Source organism: Choloepus didactylus, chromosome 2 (genome assembly GCF_015220235.1).
Source record: "Choloepus didactylus isolate mChoDid1 chromosome 2, mChoDid1.pri, whole genome shotgun sequence".
NCBI classification, from domain to species: Eukaryota; Metazoa; Chordata; class Mammalia; order Pilosa; family Megalonychidae; genus Choloepus; species Choloepus didactylus.
Genome location: NC_051308.1, coordinates 224,879,541 through 224,893,440, shown reverse-complemented (window position 1 = coordinate 224,893,440; position 13,900 = coordinate 224,879,541).

The following is a 13,900-nucleotide window of genomic DNA, read 5'->3' as shown; positions in this document are numbered from 1 at the left end:
CTTGTGTCCCCCACCGCAGATGAGACATCTGGGCCTGGAGAGTGAAAGGCGACCTGCCCGCGGCACTCAGTGAGGAGGTGGCTGATTGTCAGCCTCGTCCAGCACTTGTCGGCGGAAGACAGCCAAAAAGATGCCGCCCGGGACACCCATGGAGCCGGCATTCCAGGAGGGAGAAGGGTGCTGAGGCCTACTTGCTCCCACCATCCCAGGTTCCCTCAGCATTTAGGTGCCCCCTCCCTATCCCCTCCACTTGGGAAACTCCTTAAGGAGGATTCAGCCCAAAGCACGGGCATTTGGGGACAGCCCTCAGTCAGCAGGTGGGATAAAGGTGTTTGGAGTCCAGGCTGTGTTTGAAGCCAATTCCTGATTTTACCACAGGCTAGCTGTGCGTGAGCTTGGGCAAGTGACTTCTTAGCCTCTCTGTGCCTCAGTTTCCTCTCCTATAAAATGGGGACAGTAATAGTATCTGCCTGGCAGGCTGTTGTGAAGTTAAAATGTGCTATATTCATAAAGTTCCGAAGCAGTTTCTGGCCCTCAACAAACATCAGGTATCCTCCTGAGCCATCTCCTGGTGCCCTCCCCGCTTCTCAATCCCCAGGGCAGATCCAAGAGGGGATTTCAGAGCTGGAAGGGTGAAGGGACCAATCTGCCAGGACAAAGATAGGGAAACAGGGCCCCTGTCCTGCGTCCCTCCCAGCTGCCTGCCGCACCCTGTGCACTTGAGGCGTTGGGGGGTGGGGGACAGCAGGAGGGGGGAGCTGGTCCCCATCCCTGCCTCTTCACAGCAGCCACCTCCAGAGACAGTCTAAGCAGCTTCTAGAAATCCCCACAGCCTAGAGTTCACATGTTTGTGGCCCACGAGATTCGTGCATCTACCCAGCATTCATTTACTGAGCTCCTACTGCATGCAGACCCTGCACTAGGCATTGAGGAGATCTCAAAGAACAGAACCCGGACGGGCCATGCAGGAAAGGAAACAGACGTGTAGCCCCCATGATCAATGCTGGAATATGGTCCCGTGGGGATGCCGAGGAAGGGGTGGGGGTCTTTTTGGGGTGGGGAACTGGGAGGTCAGGTCAGACTTCCCTGGCGGAGGCGATGGCTAAGCAAAGAAGTAAAATGTGCCTTGAAGTTAACCAGACTCTTCGTTTTTTTAGCCAACAAATATTGATTGAACGTCTGCTATGAGCCAGGCGTGTTCTAGGTGCTGGGAAGTAACAGTGAACAAAAGGATGAGGTTCTTGGGGCTGACATTTAGTGAGGGAGATTTTCAATAAACCTGCAAGTAGGTAGATAGGCAGGTGTGGATGAACATAAGGCATAAGAAGCAGGGGAAGGTGAATGGGGAGGGGGAGGGGGAGGGAGGGGAGGGGAGGGGGGAGGGAGGGGAGGGAGGGGAAGGGGAGGGCGGGATGGGGGCAGGGCTATTCAGGATCAGGTGGTCTGGGGAGGCCTCTTAAATAAAGTGAGCCTTGGGCAGAGGCCTGAGTGAAGTGGGGAGGAGGCTGCGTGGTGTGGGGGTGGGGGGCGTTCCAGACCTTCCAGAGGGAACAGCAAGGGCAGGGCGAGGGAACCTGGCCCCCAGAGGCACTGCCTCTGGGGGGCTCGGAGTGAGAGGGAGGGAGGCAGGAGAAGGGGGGAAGAGGTAAGCAGGTGCCCGAGGGCCGAGGGCTCGGTAAGGCAAGAAGAGGACTCCGGATTTTCTCGCGGGGGCAGTGGGGAGCTGCGGAAGGGTTTAGTGAATTCTCATGCTTTGCACGTTCACGCCAAACTGCAACCGGGATCTTCAGCCACACCTCACAGGAGGCACGCTCGCCTGTCCACTCCCCTTCCACCCCGAAAACTTCACCACAGAGCCAGCCTGAGCCCAAACCTTCTCCCTGGAAGACCAATCCCCTCCCACCCACCCCACTCCCCAAGCCATGGTTGAATGCTTCTGAGAACCACATGGGAAAAGCCGGGTGCCCGCCTACAGCAGGGTGTCTCGCCAGGAGGCAAGCAGAGGCAGACACATGGGCTCCTGGGACACACCTGGAGGTCTGGGGGAGACGACACCCCAGCCCCACTGGCCAGAGCAGATCCGAAAAGGCTGGGAGTTGGGATTCCTGGGTCTGATTCTGACACTGCCACCAAGTCTCTGTGCCTCAGCCCCTTCCCCTCTCTGGGCCTGTTTCCCCATGAGGACACTGCCAGCTCTTAAACCCTTGCCCTTCTGCCTCAGGGGCAGATTTGCCTCTGGGTCTGACCTCCCCAACACCAGCACTCCAGGGCTTGTTTCTCAGAGGCTCTGGAAGCCCCCCGCTGGATTTGGGCCTCTCACCCCAGGGACGGCTGACACCCCTTGGGAAGAGCCACACTCCGGAGACCTGCATCTCCCTGAGGCTCCCAAGCTCCAACCCGAGCCCTCACTCCCACCACCCAGCCCTCCTCTCCGACTCTTCTGTCATCAGCTCCAGCTGCCAGGAGGGGGAAATGTGCTAATTCCACTGGAGGCTCGACCCCACGCTCATTTATTTCAGACATGACCTTTGATTTCTCGGGTAGAGTGTAAATTACATGTCGCCAGCATAAAATATTAAATCCAATTTATACTTAATTATTGATGCTATTATGTATTCTATAGTAATGGCATCAGAAATCTCAGCCCCCGTCCGTGCCCAGTAAATAGCTTTTTTGCATTAGAGGCTCCTTGAGGTAAGAAATCTTGCTCCATTCCTTCTTAACTGTATGATTGATGATTATGGGGAAGTTCGTAAATAGTCTTCCAGAAATATTTCTCTGGTCATCCGTAGCTCCGAAGGAAGGTGGGGGGTGTGCTAATTATCAGGGTGGTGGGGCGGATGCAGCCCTCCCCACTGCCCTTTAGAACAGGGGGCTGGGGGGGTTGCTGAGGGTTGGCGAGATGGGACGGTTTAAGCCAACCATGCTGAGTGGTTTAAGAGCGAGCAAAGGACCACAGTGGTTTTCTGAAGGCTTGAAGTCACATGTAATCTTCACATGGACATTGGGGTTTTGTTTTTTATTGAAACATTAATAATTCCGGTTTCTTGTAAAATATTCATGGTTCCTGTTGCACCATTTCAAACCCATGCTTGGCCGCTGCTTTTAATTTCCAACTCAGCCCGTGCAGGCCTCTGCCGGCGACCACCCATTGCTCCGTGCAATTTATTAAGTGGAGGTAACGGTGGCCATGGGGTGGTCAGAAAAATCGAGCTCAGGGTTTCTCTGCAGCAACTGGTTGCAAGCCAGAAAGGGCCGGGAGCCTGCAGGGCCGCCGCTGGGCAGGTGGAGTGAGCGCTGTGGGATGGAGCATTTTTCCAGCTAAGGGGACTTTGGTGACATTGAGACCACTGGGCCAGGAGAGCTGCGGAAGACCTGGGTGGGGAGGACAGAAGCGGGGGAAGGAAGTGAAGGGATACAAGAAGGGGGGGAAACAGGGCACTCAAATGCTGGGAGAGCACAGTGACACTGGGCAGGGGACAGCAGAGCAGTGGTGAAGGGGACCAGGGTTCCAGCCCAGCTTTGCATCCAACTGGCTGTGTGAGCTTGGCCAGAGCATCACCCTCTCTGAGCCTCAGTCTCTCATCTGGAAAATGGGCCCTGAGGCCCCGCAGGACTGGGCACTTGGCATGTCTCCACTGCTCAGTAGATGGCAGCCATGAGAATTCTGGGCTGGCTTGATTATTGTCACTTGCAGAAACCGTGGGCGTCTGAGCTTGGAGAAGCCTTAAGAAGCCTAAACATTCAGCCCCTTTGAACTGTTGAAAAGTGAAGCCCAGAGAGGGAGAGTGACTTTCTCAAGGTCCCATGGTCACTCTTTATAATTAAGATTCAATGCTGAGCTCAAATCTGAGTTCTGAAATTAGGAGTTTTAAAAAATTGAAAAAGCACCCATACTCTGGAGAACACAGAAAATCCCTGGTGGTTGCCCACGTTCGTCCACAGAGCCTGCCCCCTCCCCACCCCTCGCCACCTGCAAGGGGCTCTGAGTAAAAGGTTTGGCTGCACCCGTGATGGATCCGCCTATCAAGGCAGATGTAATTCCACTCGGGAACACTGCCAGGTTTCCCTGCGGCTCCACCAGAGGCCAGGGCAGAATCCCTGAAGGTCAGCTCCAGAGGGACCTTAGCAGTCAGCTTCCTGAGCTCTGTGGGTTTGTGAGTGAGGAATCTGAGGCCCAGGGAGGCTAAATGACTTGCCCAACATCATAGAGACACAAACAGAACCACCTCCCCACCCACACCTTTCAGCCTGTGGATCTCCGGGTGATCTGCCCACAGTGGGGTGGGCCAAGGAGAATTAGCCCCGAGACTTGAAGTGGGGATGCCAAGAAGTCCACACACTCCTGGGGGGTGGAGCCCAGTCTGCTCCAGCCAGAGGTGGCCCCCCCACTTGAGTGTGTTTTCCTAGCCAAAGCCAGCTCCCCAGGCACCCGTCCGGAATCAGAAATGTGTCTGTCCACAACCAGGCACACTAGAGTTCAGACGGCCAGATGGCCCAAGCCCAGATCCAATCGCCAAACCTCACAACCCGAATCCCAGGGTCAACACACTGAACCGGGGAGGCCAGGAGGTGCCAGTGTCCCAGAGGAACAGAGCCTCCTCGGGGCTCCCGGAGACAGGCCGGGACATGACTGCCATGCCCACCTGCCCCAAAGGCAGAGAGGGCACCAGTGACAGCCACAAAGCAGAGGACGGGGCACTAAGTCTCGGAAACATGAGGCCCCCAATATCCTTCTGGGCCCTGGAGATGATTTTTTTCCACAACTGATCCTACTTTCAAACAAAACTTATCAATAATACAGAAAACTTGGAAAACATAGGAAAACAAAAACCACTGTAACACCGCCACCAGAGATAAGCCCTAAGCAAATGGAAATGCATTCCCATTATTTTTTCTGTGCCTTCAGCCTAAACTTTCCTCCGTTTTTTTTCCCTTTGTGTGAACAGACACAGTGATAGAACATACCCCCTCTCTGCCTTGGGTGGTTCAGAAGTCTTACAATTACAGCACTGACATTTCAAAATGAAGCACTTTGCAAATGATAAATGCTTGTCCCTTCCTCTCTCTGGGCCTCAGTTTCCCTCTCCGGGCCAGGGATGATCTCCACGCACCCTCCGTTCGCCAAGCCTGCCAGCACGGGTCTGTGGAAGGGAGGCTTCCAGACTCGGAGGACAGCAGACGAGTACTTGGGTTTCTCTCTGATGCCCCCTGTTGAAAATTCAAAGGGCTGTGTGTCTGCCGGAGGGTCAGCCCGCAGGTCTTGATCAGCAGGAAGCAGATGAGGGGGCCTGGGATCTGTGCACCCGGCAGGCCTGCTGGGATCTCCTGGGATGACCCAAAACCCAGAAGCCAGACCTTGGCCCAGTGTGATTTAAGAGTCCTGAAGGAGGCTCAGCAGACCTGAGGGCTAATGCAGGCTTTGCGGGTCCCCAGCTCTGTGACCTTCAGCTAGCAGCTTCCCCTCTCTGGGCCTGGTTACCTCACCTGGGGAACTTATTTAAAGTAGGGATTCCTGGACCCCACCTGGGAGACTCTGATTCTGCAGGTCTGACAAGAAGCAGCCGCCCAACCTATCACCCCCCAGGGTTTGCTTGACCAGAGGGAGTAGATTCGATCTACTTTAAGTTAAAGAAAAAGTATAATTTCATGTAATGTCATGAAATGGATGAAGACCAGGAGCAAGTGGCTCTGTGTTTAGCAGAGCGTTTGGACATGCAGAGGAGGCACAGGGCCCACCTGCTCTCTGTGGAAAAGGAGCTGGAATTTGGGGGACCACTGGTTAGACGTCGAAGAGGGAAAGAGAGAAGCAGGAGAAACCATTTCTTTAACTGGGAGTCAAAGGAGAGACACTGCCAGCAAGAAATCTCTGCCAGTAGTGTGCACCAAGACACTTCTAGAAGCATTTCTGGCATTGATTTTGAAATGGGACCTGCCCTGTGCTGAAATTACTTCCTGCTACCCTCCAACCTTGAGGAAATGCCTGCTGTGCACAAACCTTGTGCTGAAGGAGTCTTGGGAGTCTGAAGGCAGCAGAGTGTGTGCATTGTGGGGCAAAGGAGGTGGCAAGAGAGAAGGGCATCCGGGAGCCGAGCGTAAGAGACGGGAGCAGGTGGCAGTGGGGGTATCTAAGGCCACCGCACAGAATGATAGAGGTTGAGTGAGTTCAAATGAACTTTTTCCTGAATGTGCCAGAAAATACAGTCCCTCACAAAGGAGAAAGGAAACATTTGGTGTATTAGTCAAGACTAGGTTTGACTGCATATTGAAGAACCCAATAATAGTGGTATAAAGAAGAAAGAGATTTATTTCTCAAATAACTCTGGAAGTAGGAGTTCAGGGTGGGTGTAGTGGTTCTGCAATGTACTCAATATATCCACCTCCTTCTATCTTTCTGCTCACCATCCTTAGCACATGGCTCCCATCCTCACGGTGGCCTCGTGTTCCTAAATAGCTGCTGGTACTCAAGCCATCAGGTCTGCATTTTAGGCATGAAGGAGAAATGGGGGGGGGGGGGTTGGAGGGAGCACAAAAATGGCATGTGGGTCATCAACTGATGAATGGATAAACAAAGTGTGGTCTATACATACAATGGAATATTATTCAGCAGTAGAAGGAATGAAGTCCTGAAGCACGTGACAACATGGATGAACCTTGAGGACATTATGTTGAGTGAAATAAGTCAGACACAAAAGGACAAATATGGTGTGATCTCACTAATATGAACTAATTATAATAAGTAAACTCATAGAGATAAAATCTAGAATATAGGCTACCAGGAGATAGAATGTGGGTAGGGAATGGGGAGTGGATGCTTAATGTGTGCAGAATTTTTAACTAGGTTGAATTCAAATGTTTGGAAATGGATAGAGGTGATGGTAACACATTATGGTGACCGTAATTAACAGCACTGAATTATGTGTATGATTGTGGTTGAAAGGGAAAGTTTAGAGTCACGTATGTCACTAGATGGAAAACTAGAGGATAAAACATGGGACTGTATAACACAGTGAACCCTGTGGTAGACGATGACTGTGATTAATAGTACAAATATTAAAAAGTTTTTTCATGAGCTAGAAGAGATGTACATCATTGTTACATGGAGTTAATAATAGAGTGGTATATGGGGAAAATGCACCTATTGCAAACTATAGGCTATAGACAACGATATTTTAATATCCTTTCATCAACGGTAACAAATGTACCACGTCAATGCTAGGGGGTCAGCAATAGAGGGGATAAGGGTAAAGGATTTTTTTTTTTAATAATGAAAATGTTCTAAAATTGATTGCAGTGATGAATACACAGCTATGTGATGATACTGTGAGCCATTGATTGTAGACTTTGGACGGATTGCATAGTGTGTGAATATATTTCAGTAAAACTGCATTTAAAAAATGGCATGTGCCAGCCATCTGAACACCTTTTAAAGAACTTTACCAAAAGTCTCACACAACTTTCACTTGGCCACAAATTTAGTCATATGGCCACAGTCAGATAGACTACGAAATGTGATCTTTTAACAGACACATGGCCACACTGGGTAAAACTAGAATTCTGCTAAGGAAGGAGAAGGTTACCACCAGTCTTTGGCTGAATTGGATTTCACCTAGAGGAAGCAAAAACCTGCCTCCCTCTGACTTCTATCTGGGGATTCTGGCTCTGCTCTTTGGAACAACATCCATCAGTAAGATAGTCTGTCTTTAAATGACAGCCTCCCCCTGTGCCTTCTCTTTTCCAGGTTGACTCTCCCCAGGCTCTTCAGCTACTTCTTAGGATATGGACCAACCTGGGTTCTAAAAGCTTCTATTTATTCATTCCACAGATACCCAACCTGCACCTGCTACCTGCCCTCAACATAAAGTGAGGTAGTAATCGACACTCGTGCTTTCAGTCTGGATGGTCATTGAACGAATTCTTGGCAAGGTGAAGGAAGGATAATGTAAAAACAGAGCTTAATTCTCTCTGGAGGAGTGATGTTTCCATTAGGTCCTGAGGGATGAGGGGAGTTATCTAGGAAACAAGCAGGGGGGCGAGTATTCTCAGTGGAAGGAACAATGTGGCTGAAGGTCCAGAGTCACCGGAAGTGAGGCGAAGAACTGGGTAATTCAAACTGGGCCATGGCTAGAGCTTCGTGATCCAGGAAGAGGGGCTCGTAGTGAGGACCACCACTGGACAGTCATCTTCGGGGAGATTGTTGGATCACCAGTATCCCACTTGTCCTTGCCAACACCCAGCCTGTTCATTGTACCGAAAAGCAAAATGAAGTTAGTTTGGCAACACTTTGTTCCCAGCAGTTGTGACTTTCAGCTGCTGTTCAATGGTCTGTCCTAGAATATTATAGCAGCACAAGGCTGGACCTCAACTTTGGTGAGCGATTTCCCAGAATCTGCCTATTTCTCTTTTTTGAAAATGATTACCAAAGCCCCCCACCCCCCACCCCCTGACCCCCAAGGCCTCCTGATTCCTCCCTGGTTGCTTACTCCTCAGGGAAGGCAATGGCAGTTTGGGGTCACTTCTGGAGCATCTTGGGAAGCATTAAGAGCTGAATTCATTTAAAGAACACAAGTAATCTCTTACGGTGTCCTCACATATCTTGGGCTGCCATTTCTTCTTAGCCATATTTGGTCTCTAAGTTGCCAGGAAACTATGTAGAGAAAACCAGTGTGGTTTGGGTTAAGCCCCAACCCTGTGTAGACAGCAGACAAACTACTTCCTTATTCCTCTAAGGTTTTGCTGAAATCCCAGTCCAGAACAGGCCTAAAGAAAGCTCTCTCTGCAGCCCCAGGCTGCACCAGCCCCCAAAGCTCTCCGGAAAGCCCACCTCCAGCCCACATTGCAGAACACCGAAGAGAGACTATACGGAGAAAAGAAGAAATAGACTTTCTCAGGAAGATAGCAAGAAGCTTCTCGGTGGAACATGACAGAAAAGCAGGCCATGGAGACCAGGCCTTCATCTCGTGAGACTAGATGTTTTAAAAATTGAAAAAAATGCCAACACAAAGTTGTAAAAATCAAGGTCTGTTTAAATATTTACATGTAACTAATCTAACACCTCCCAAAGTTACTCTGTCATTTAATTGTGATATTTCCAAGATTCCTGCAGGATTTATTTTGATATACATTAATTTGTAGTGCATTCCTGCAGTGTGGTGAGGTGGTAAGACACGGATTCTTCTCTGTCTGGTCAAGGGACCTGTGTGATGGATGTGTAACCTCATTTAAGGAGAATATCAAAAGTCAGTATTTGAGGCCCTTGTGAAGGGAGGCCCTGCCCAAATATCTGGAAGTAAGGCCCACACCTGAGAGCAGTGGTTCCCCACCAGGAGTGATTTTGCCTCCCCCACCCCCCACCCCACAGTGGACATTTGGCAATGTCGGGGAATATTTTTGATTCCACAGTTGTGGGGCATCTCATGAGTAGAGGCCAGGGATATTGCTAAACATCCTACGACGCTTTGCACGGCTCTCACAACAACAAAGAACTGTCTGGCCCCAAATGTCAATAATGTCAAAGTTAAGAAAACCCTGCCCTTGCACGAGGATTCTCTAGACTCTCCCTGACAAAGCCTAAAACGAAGCCTGGACAACACCCACAGGGAAGATGGAATTTAGAGGTGGAGTTCTACAAAGTTAGAGAAGCTTGGATGACACCTTGGGTTTTCCACAGGTCTGCCCTAACAAAGTGTAACACCCAGCCCACCTGAGCTCACAGTGATCAGCTTTGAGCTGAACCACCTAACTGAGCAAAGGAAGACAACAGAAACTAGAGTCTGCAATATAGCATCCACACTATACAGTAAAAAAGGTATTCATTCATTCATTCATTCAATCTTTTCTGAGCGCTATTCTAGGGGATACAGCTTGAGAGGTTTTCAGCAATAGTAGGGTGGGTCTATAGCCCCAGGATAGGACTTTGGGTCTTCAGTTTATAGGCCTGGGGATCCACAGCAACTTACTGAGCAATATAATGGCAGGACCAAGCTCCTCCCAGTCCAAGCAAAGATTGCCTCTGCGTTATCTTCAGTGTAGCTCCCACCCACAAGCCCACCCCCCTTGCAGTCCACTGGAGCTCAAGGTAAGACTAACTGGCTCCTGGGTGTCAAGAGATTGGTCCTTGCCTCCCCCCTCCATTGCCCAGCTTGTTGGGGACTGTGGGTTGGTCCCAGCTCATGGACTATTCCTTGTCCATTTACTCATCAGCCCAATTAATTTGAGCTGGTGGGAGCTGTCCCCTCATTTTCACACTCTGTACCTGCCTAACCCGGCAAGCAGAACCAGAGAGAAAAAGCAGATGGCTGGGCCTAGAGACATAGACATGGGTTTAGAGCTGAGAGGAAGGCATCTGGATCCTAGATCAATTTGGCATACTATTTGGGGGGAAAAGATGCAGCCAGGGTCCATGCCTGACACAATTCCAAGGAGCTTCATTCATATTATATTCTACAAGAACAGTGTCCCTTGAGGGGCTGGGGCTGGGGGCATTTTGGAGGAGAGCCCCCGAAGGTGAGGGTTCCAGGAAGGACCTAGGGAGACCAATTTTGAAATTTGGACTGATGGTGACATTTCAGGCATGTAGAGTTGGGCATTCTCAGACAAACCAATGAGTCCATCTTTTCTCCATACACAAAGGAGAAAAATTACAATAAAACAAAAACAAACCAAAGCCGAGGCCAGCAGGGACATCACACCGAAGCTATTTTTCTAGCTACTTCTTTCTTCTTGGTTGGTGCTTGGCAGAGTGTAGCTTCCCCTCTGTTTCAAAACATGGACCATTTGCCCCAGGAGACCTGGACTCGTTTTGCTAAAGTCCCTTCCGGCTGATTTGACATGTTCCCACTTGCTTCCTGCTCTGCCAGGGCTGCTCTGGGGTGTGTGACAAAGAGTGAGAGCCCCTGTCTGCACTCAGTCCCAGTCCAGAGACAGCCTCAAGTCACGGCCTCTTCCCTACCAGCCTCACCACCCCCCCCACCACCATTACAGCCTTCTCAAAGGGCACCTCCCAAAACAAGCCCTGGTGTGCACATGGACATCCACACGACAAGATGTTCACCACGGCATCACTTTAGAGGCAGAATCTTAGAAACAGACTTGATACCCAAGAAGACAGAATTAATCAAGTCAATACAGTAAAATATCAGCCAGCATTAAATGTGAGATGGTCACAGAATATTTCATGGTAATGAGAAGTTGTTCATCGTATATTGAGCAAGCCTCAGAATCACCTGAAGGGTTTGCTCCTCCCTACCTCTAGAGTCTCTGACTCAGTAGATCTGGGTGTGGAGGTGCAAGAATATTCTAACAAGTTCCCAAGAGGTGATGCTGATGCTGCTGTTGAAGATCACAATTTGGGAACCACTACACTAAGCAAAAAAAAAAAAAAAGAAAAAGAAAAAGCAAAAGGAAAGCAAATTAAAATTTTTGCTGCCTGAAGATGGAGAAAGAGTTTACATGAGACGAAGGGGTAGCAACAAGCAAGATAAGATTTAACAAAGGCCTATGGATACTGAAATGTTATACAAATATATAAATATATATTTTTAGATGCTGGGGTGTTGGAATGGCTGGAAGGAGGTAAATGACATGGTGGAGCTGTAGCCTATAGCATCCTTTGGGATTTGTTCTATAGCTGCTCATTGAATTGTGCCTTTCTGTATATACCCTATATTTCATAATAAGGAAAGAACTGAAACTGTGGAGCTGTAACCCATAACAGTGTTTGAAATTCCCTATATAACTGCTTGTTGAGCTGTACATCAAAAGTTAACACCTTTCTGTATGTATGTATATTTTACAGTAGTGGAAATAGCTGAAGTTGTGGAACTGTGACCAATGACATTCTTTGAAATTTGCTCTCCAGCTACTTGTTAAATTGTACTTTGAAAGTTATCACTGTTATGTATATAGGTTATTCACAATTAAAAATGCATTAAAAATGAAAAAATATATGCTATCATGTTGGTTGCATGTAAATATATGATTAAGATGTTGACAATAATTATCTCTGTGTAATCAGATTACAGGCTTTTTATAATTTTTTTATATTATATCGTATTTCCCAAATTATCTGCAAACATAACTTATTTTTGTAATCAGAGAAATCAGGCTTCTCCCAGTAAGAATCAACTGCCCCTCCCTGTCCTCCCACTGCTACTTGTGTCTCTGTTTACCTCTTTTCCCTTCTGCCTTGTGTTTGTATTAAGCTGACCCATGCTTGACCCTACCGATAGACAGGAAATGCCTTACTGGGCCCACACAGTACTCTCACCCAACTAATGCCCATAAAAATTTACAGGGTGTGGGGTGCTGTGGGATGAGTGTGGGTGCCCCAGCCCAATGGCCTGGCTTGAACCTGAGCTCTGCCATTGCTTGGCTACTATTTTGTCTCTGTTGTGGGTTCTGGGACATCCCAATTCACTGCACTGGTTACCGGCTTGGCCCTCTTAATCCCTGGTATATTAGCACTACCTGAGTTAGCTTCACATCAGGTGCCTTCTCTCTCCCTGGAGCATTCCAGTTGCCAGGATGGTCAGCGGTAATGCACCATTGTCCACAGAGTCCCTGCAGGCCTGAAGGTATCCAGAGACGTGGCTAGCAGCTGCGCAAGGTACATTGTCTTAATTCAGCAATTTGCCAGCTGCAGCTGCATGAACTTGAACAAATAAATTTGGCCTCTCTGAGTCTTGATTTACTCAATTGTCCAATGATGGGGTCACACTAGAAAAACGGAGGCAAATACCTGACACTGGTTCTTCCCCCTACCGCCTAACCCTGGCTGGACATTGCTAATCAATCACAGCATCCTGTCTCACTGAGTCAGGCTGAAGCCTCAGAATTTTTCTTAACACTACCCTCCGAGTACAGAGCTCCAGTCAAAGTAAACCAACATTCTAAATGAAAACTATTCCCCTATATCATTTCTATATCATTCCCTATTTCTCTGAGACTTAGAACTGTGTTCAGCACAGAGTGGGTATAGTGAATCTTTGTTAAATGAAGCCACATGGATGTATACCAGTTGCTACCGGTTATTATGAAAGTGAAATCTTCGGTAGCCTCAACCATCATGTACCAACCCCAGACCAACTACTTCCTCCTTCCCGTGATCCCTGCTCATTCAGTTAGTGCCCTCTGCTGTTCATCAGCCTGTACTGTACTGCAAGGGCCTTGTATTCCCAGCCCCAAAGAAATGTGAAAATTGAGGACAGAACGATACCATTGCCATCCCAAACAGGCCCAAATGTCCTTGCCACAATGACTGAGAACTTACTGCTTGATGTTCCAGTTCTTTCATTTCATGGCTGACAAGACTGAGACCAAGTGAGGGAAAGGACTGGCTCAACATCACAGAAGCAATCAGATCGGACTTGGGTCCCCACACTCCCAGCCGCAGGCACTCTGGCACACCAGGCTGCCTCTCTCATCCCCAAAGGATGAGGTCTGGGCTATGAGGTCTCAGGTTCCTCCAAGGGCCTGGTTCATTTGGGGGACAATCTGGGTAGAGCTGAGGGTCTATGGGACCCTAGTTTAAACTCCTCAGAAACTTCCTGTCATCTCCTCACCAAGACCTGCTTGATCTGGCCTCACCCACCTCTCCCCCTAGCCATCCTCCCCCCACTCACTCTGCTCCAGCCACACTGGCCTTGTTCCAGCTCAGGGCCTTTGCACTTGCTGTGACCCCTATAAAACCCTCTGCCCCTAGATTGTCACATGACTGACTCCATCTTCTGCAAAGAGGCCTTCCCTGAGCACCCTAAGGTAGCACCCACCCCTCCATCACACTGCCTTGTCAACCATTTTCAGAACACTGATCACTATCTGTGCCGGTTTGGATTTATTGTCTCCCCAAAAGGCATGTTCTTTAATGCAGTCTTGTGGGGGCAGTTTTGATAATCTTTTG